Source organism: Artemia sp. Qi Xiang Cuo, chromosome 10 (genome assembly GCF_049724085.1).
Source record: "Artemia sp. Qi Xiang Cuo chromosome 10, ASM4972408v1, whole genome shotgun sequence".
In the NCBI taxonomy this organism is placed as follows: Eukaryota; Metazoa; Arthropoda; class Branchiopoda; order Anostraca; family Artemiidae; genus Artemia; species Artemia sp. Qi Xiang Cuo.
This window is the reverse complement of record NC_142803.1, coordinates 33,977,028-33,983,704: the sequence shown is the minus strand read 5'-3', so window position 1 is coordinate 33,983,704 and position 6,677 is coordinate 33,977,028.

Below are 6,677 nucleotides of genomic sequence, written 5' to 3'. Positions count from 1 at the left end.
ACACTCCCCCAAAACCTTCAGGGCAAGGGTTTTAAGGTATGCCCTGGGGGCATATAAGGTTTTTATAGAAGGCGATGTCGTCAAAACTTTAGAACAGGTTCTTTCGATTGGAAATTCGAAGGGCTAGTACCCTTTTAATAGTCGAAAGTGATTGGAGGGCAACTAGACCCCCCATGCCAATCATTCCCCCAAACACATCCAATCTAAATTTTGAGACAGCCATTTTGTTCAGCGGAGTTGACTTCCAGATAGAAAATATGTTTTTGAGGAGGACACTCCCCCCAACCCTCAGGGCAAAGGTTTTAAGTTATGACCTGGATACATATAATGTTTTTATAGAAGGCGTTGTCGTAAAAACTTCGAAAAGGGCTCAATTGATTAGAAATTGGAGTGGCTAGTGCCATTTTTAAGTCGAAAGTGATTGTAGGGCAACTAGCCCCCCCACGCCCATCATTCCCCAGAACACATCCAATCAAAATTTTGAGATAGCCATTTTGTTCAGCATAGTTGATTTCCCGATAGAAAATATGTTTTTGAGGAGGACACTCCCCCAAAACCCTCGGGGCAAGGGTTTTAAGTTATGCCCTGAGGGCATACAAGAACAATCTTGGCACAATGTACTATGTATTATTTATACATAGAAAATATGTTTTTGAGGAGGACACTCCCCCACAACTCTTAGGGCAAGGGAGTTTAAGTTATAAAATTATCATATAACCTGGCTTTTGGGGCTGAAACAAACCCAATAGATTAGGGGAAAGGATTGTAAGTTATGCCAAGGGGATATTTAAGGTTTTTATGGAAGGGATGGCTATTTCAGTTTAGAACAGGCTTTGTCTTTCTCCCTGATAAAGACTATGTCAATATAAAATGAATAGAAATTAATTAAAAACTTTTTCCACAAAATAAGTTTTTCAAAAAAAAGTAAAGAACTCCATTAAACTAAAAATGAAAAAAAAATAGAATCAAATTATGTACCAAGCATACAACTACCACAAATCAGTATCAATAAATAAATATAACCCAAAACAAACAGAAATTAAAATAAGTCAAACTCAAAACAAGCAGAAATTAATGTGAGTAGGGTTCTAAGCCCCATGCGTTCTGAAAGCTAGAATATAGTTTGTATTTTACTTTAAAAATTTCAAATGCATTTAGTGAAAAAAATGTGTATGGTCAGTTTACGGAACAAAATAGAATCCAATAATCTACCAAGCATACAACTACCACAAATCAGTATCAATAAAAAAATGAAACCCAAAACAAACAGAAATTAAAATATGTCAAACTCAAAACGAGCAGCAATTAATCTGAGTAGGGTTCTAAACCCTATGCTTTCTAAAAGCTATAATATAATTTTGTACTTTATTCAAATTTTTTTTAATGTTTTCACTTTTATAACCTTAAAAAATCAAAAATTAATTAAGGTTTTATGAAATAAATATCAGCATATGTACATTAAACTGACAATGCATATTTTTTTCAGTAAATTCTTTTGAATTTTTTCAGTTCTTTACTGAAAACGTTTGATACTAAGAGCTCAAAATCCTATTCTATAGCCAAAAAAATGTATTCTTTTTCTTTTTAATTCTAATATAGCAAATCTTTGAACAAATTCTTTTTAATGTTGTCACTTTTATAACTTTAAGAAATCAAAAATTACTTAAGATTTTAAGGAATAAATATCAGCATATGTGTATTAAAATGACAATGCAGATTTTTTTCAGTAAATTCAATTGAATTTTTTTCAGTAAAGTACATGTTACATTCTGGCTTTTAGAAAGCATAGTGTTTAGAACCCTATTCAGATTAAGTCTTGGTTACATCATAAGTTGGTTAAGCCTGGGCATGAATTTAAAAAAAATAAAAATTAAAATTAATTAAAAAAAGAGTATTTTTAACTATGACTGGGGAAGGGGGTAATTTTTCTCAGGGAGTATACTTAATGGAGTTTGAGAATTTTCAAAAGAGAAAACACCTAAACCAATAGATAATAGCCTAAGCAATTAAATATTTCTGAAGGATAGATTGTCTTTGGACTCTTCAAATTTTTAATGTCTAAGCTGTTAAAGACGAAAAACGCGCCGAATCTAATGAACTAGCTTTGCTTATTTTTTGCACCGTAGTAATTAGACGAAAATGTAGCATTTCCCTTGAAAATTTTGAATGAAAATTCTGTGAATGTGGAAGAAAAACACAATTGGAAAATTAAAATGAAAAAGAAAAAATTTAATACCGTTTTTGACACATTTTCTTGACTAATTATAAAAACATACATTGGTGGGCGTGAAATAATAATTTAAGCTCGAAAGATAACTAACTTACAATAATAATTCTTCTCATGTTAAAAATTACCTTATTAGCAGTCATGTTAAAATTACTGGGATTTACAAAGTTGAATCGGAGCTCTCAAGAAGAGATGTAGCTGAAACATTTTATTGGGGGGAGGGGGAGCAAGAGGGATCTCAGTCCGAAAAGTCAAGAGCATGGGCTATAGAATCTTTTTTTTCTCCAAATCATTGCCCGCCTGAAATAACGCCACTGCTTTGAAGGATATTTTTAGAAATAGAATTAATGAATACATTTTTCAGTAAATTCATTTGAATTTTTCAGCTCTTTACTGAAAACGTTTGACACTAAGAGCTCAAAATCTTATTCTATGGCAAAATAAAATTATTCTTTATCTTTTTAATTCTTATATAGCAATTCTTTAAAAAAATTCTTTTTAATGTTTTCACTTTTATAACTTTAAGAAATCAAAAATTAATTAAGATTTTAAGGAATAAATATCAGCATGTGTATATTAAACTGACAATGCAGATTTTTTCTTAGTAAATTCATTTGAATTTTTTTTCAGTAAGTACAAAATATATTCTGGGTTTTAGAAAGCATAGGGTTTAGAACGCTATTCAGATTAGGTCTTGGTTACATCATGTCTTGGTTAAGCCTTGGCATGAATTAAAAAAAAAAAAAAAAAAAAATTGAATAAAAAAAAATTCAACTATGACTGGGAGAGGGGGTAATTTTCCTCAGGGAGTATTCTTAATGGAGTTGGAGAATTTTCCAAGAGAAAACAGCTAAACCTAAAGATAATAGCCTAAGTAATTAAAGTATTTCTGAAGGATAGATTGTCTTTGGACTCATCCAATTATTAATTTCCAAGCTTTTATAGACGAAAAACGCGCCGAATATAATGAACTAGCTTTGCTTATTTTTTTGCACCGTAGTAATTTAGACGAAAATGTAGCATTTGAAAAAATATGCATTGTCAGTTTAATGTACATATGCTGATATTTATTCCAGAAAATCTTATTTAATTTTTGATTTCTAAAGGTTATAAAAGTGAAAACACTAAAAAAAAAAATTTTGAATAAAGTACAAAACTACATTCTAGATTTTAGAAAGCATATGGTTTAGAACCCTACTCAGAGTAATTTCTGGTCGTTTTGAGTTTGACATATTTTAATTTATCTTTGTTTTGGGTTTCCTTTTTTTATTGATACTGATTTTTGGTAGTTGTATGTTTGGTATATTATTTGATTCTATTACGTTCATTAAACTGACCATACACATTTTTTCACTAAATTCATTTGAATTTTTTTCAGTAAAATACAAACTATATTCTTGCTTTTAGAACGCATGATGGGTTAGGACCCTACTCATATTAATTTCTGCTTGTTTTGATTTTGACTTATTTTAATTTCTGTTTGTTTCGGGTTATATTTATTTATTGATACTGATTTGTGGTAGTTGTATGCATGGTACATAATTTGATTCTATTTTTGTTCATTTTTGGTTTGATGGGGTTCTTTACTTTTTTTTTGAAAAACTTGTTTTGAGGAAAAATTTTTTTAAATCAATTATTAGAAAAAAGGGAGAATGTTTGATCCCGGGTGTATCAGAAAAGTTTAAGGGTATTGAGGTGTATGGTTAACTAAAATAAAAAGACACCATATGCCTCCAGGTTATCAAAATGGCATAAATACAAGATCTCAGGAGCAGCTAAAGGTATTCACATGAAGCTTTCAGGACCACTATTGCTACTACTACTGTGACTGCAACTGCGACTACTTTTGACTGCGAATATGACTTCTCGTAAGTATGACTACTTGCGACTTCGACTATGACTACTTGCAACCGGGACTGTGACTACTTGTGGCTGCAACTACTTCCGACGACTACGACAACTACTTGCGACAGCGACTATCTGTGACTGCGGCTGTGACTACTTGTATCTGCTTTTATGACTACTTGCAACTTTAACCATTTGCGACTGTGACTACTAAAGACGGTGAATATTTGTGACTACGACTACTTGTGACCGCAACAACTTATGGATGCGACTGTGGTAACTTCTGAATGCAACAGCAACTACTTACGACTGCGAATAGCAACTTGGCTGCTACTGCAGTTGCTTGCGACTGTTACTGCTTACAACTAGGACTGTAACTACTTACGACTGCAATTGCGACAACTTGTCACTGCGACACTTCGTGACTGCGACTGCTAAGGCGCGCGACTGTGACTACTACTGTTAGCACTGCTATTACTAATGCGATTGTGGAACTCCAAAGACTTGGAGTTGCACCGAAATTAGAATTGGACTAAATAGTACAATCCAAAAGTTATAAAACCGTGTTTTAAAAGTTATAAAACCGTGTTATAAAACCAATGTTTTAGTTATCGTAATTTGGTTCTTTGTTTTTAGTTCGAAGGAGTGTAATTTTACCGAAAGGATCAACTCCAAGAGAATGAACTAACAAGCTGTTAATACTCGTTATATTATAAAATTTGAGGAATTTTAGCTTTAAAGTAAGCATTCAACAGGTGAAAAACTGAATTATTTGTCTTTACAGAAAAAAAATTCAACCCACAAAAATTAATTACAAACTCTGACATTTTCCTATTTTATCATCTCAGATTGTAATGGGGTTTTAGCTCTAGAAACAGCCAGCTAAAAAAATAACATACGTTACTGATAGTATCCAGCCCACACAAAATAAAATTACAAGGTATACCACTTTTATTTATAATTATATTAGGTTGCAATGATAGATTTAAGGAATCCATCTAAAATGTTTAGATAAGCAATACATGTAAGAAATTTCCCTTTTTATGCTCATTCCAATTATATAAAGTTAGCTATGCTTAAAGTTTCCCAACAAAAGTTATTAACAGAAGAAACTTTTCGATTTAAAACAAAGCCGAAAGCTAAAACAGGCAAGGGTATTCCCAATTAAAATTAACCACAAAATTCAATATATCATAAATCCAGAAAGGCGGTGTTTCAACCATCTATCTAGAAAAATTCAGAATTTTATATTTTTCCCAAGAAAGATAAACACGGACGCGTTCTTTTTTTTTGTTTTTACCAGAGGGGACTGTATCGAACCAGCGGCCGTGCAACATCTGGATTGGGCCGAATTTAAAAAAAAAGAAAGTTCGTGGGTGTTTTTTTAGTAACAACAGAAATACCGCCACAGAAAAGGGCAAATGTCAGTTAAATAGTTAAATAGGGGCTATCTTAGTTACTACATGGTTTCCACACTTGTCGCTGGTCTTTTATTAGCAGGAGTCGACGTCTTACGAAGGGAATATCAAACATATTATCTCTGATACATTATATAGCCATGCCTCCAAAGATTATACTAGAATGTGCAGGCATCCAAAATAAATACCACAGCTAGGAAGAGGTTATTCAACACACCTAAGATTTTGTTTTTTTCAGGTTTTTTGTCACTTTTATTTTTTCAACACCCCCCCCCCCAAAAAAAAACAACAACACTAAAACAAACAAAAAAACAGAGGAATCATCGGTACTTGTGTATTATCCCCAACTCACAAGTGAAGTGAGGTTAGGTTAATCATAATGAAATATACAAAATATGATGAAAATGTAAGACTTTTATAACCAACTTATGGAAACTACAATACAGATTTATGGAAGACAGGCCGCCCAGAACGCTTTGTATTAATTACCTAACCTAACCACCTCTATATATTAAATATTTAATTAAAATATACCTGCATCGTATTTTTTCTCATTAAGACTAAGCTAATTATAACTGACTAGAGACAGACAAACCGGTTTTTCTCAGATCAAACACAACAAACTTCTTGAGAGTGTTCAGGATAATACACAAGTACCGAATCATCCTTTAATCCAGATCCAATGCAGTTCTGTGCGAATTACCCGGCTATGATTTCCTCGACGGGTGCCTCTCCTCAAGGTTACCCTTCAACGCTGTTTGCTGTCACGGTTCTGATTAGCGCACCTCCTGAAAGGCCAGCCCTGATGCCACTATGAGGTCACGTAAGCAGGTTTTTCCTTTCGTGGATAGGGACAAAGAAAGGTGCTCATAAGAAAGTGGACATCCCCAACCCTCTCAAAGCACCGGAATCAAATCGCTCTGTTGCTCTGCAACATAACTTTTTTTTTCCACAGTTACTCCTATGCCGGAGTCGGTGCAAAAGTCTGTGACAGTAATGAGACTGTATAAACACATTTTTTTAAGTAATATCAAACAGTTCGTGGTAACGAACTGTAAGTAAGGAGCGACCCAGCTCAATAGTACCCGAAACTCTAAAAAATAGAATTTTTATACCAATAGATGCATATAAAGAATAAGATTTTTATGGTGATTTAAAATACACGAGTTTTATCAAGTTTAGTCTAA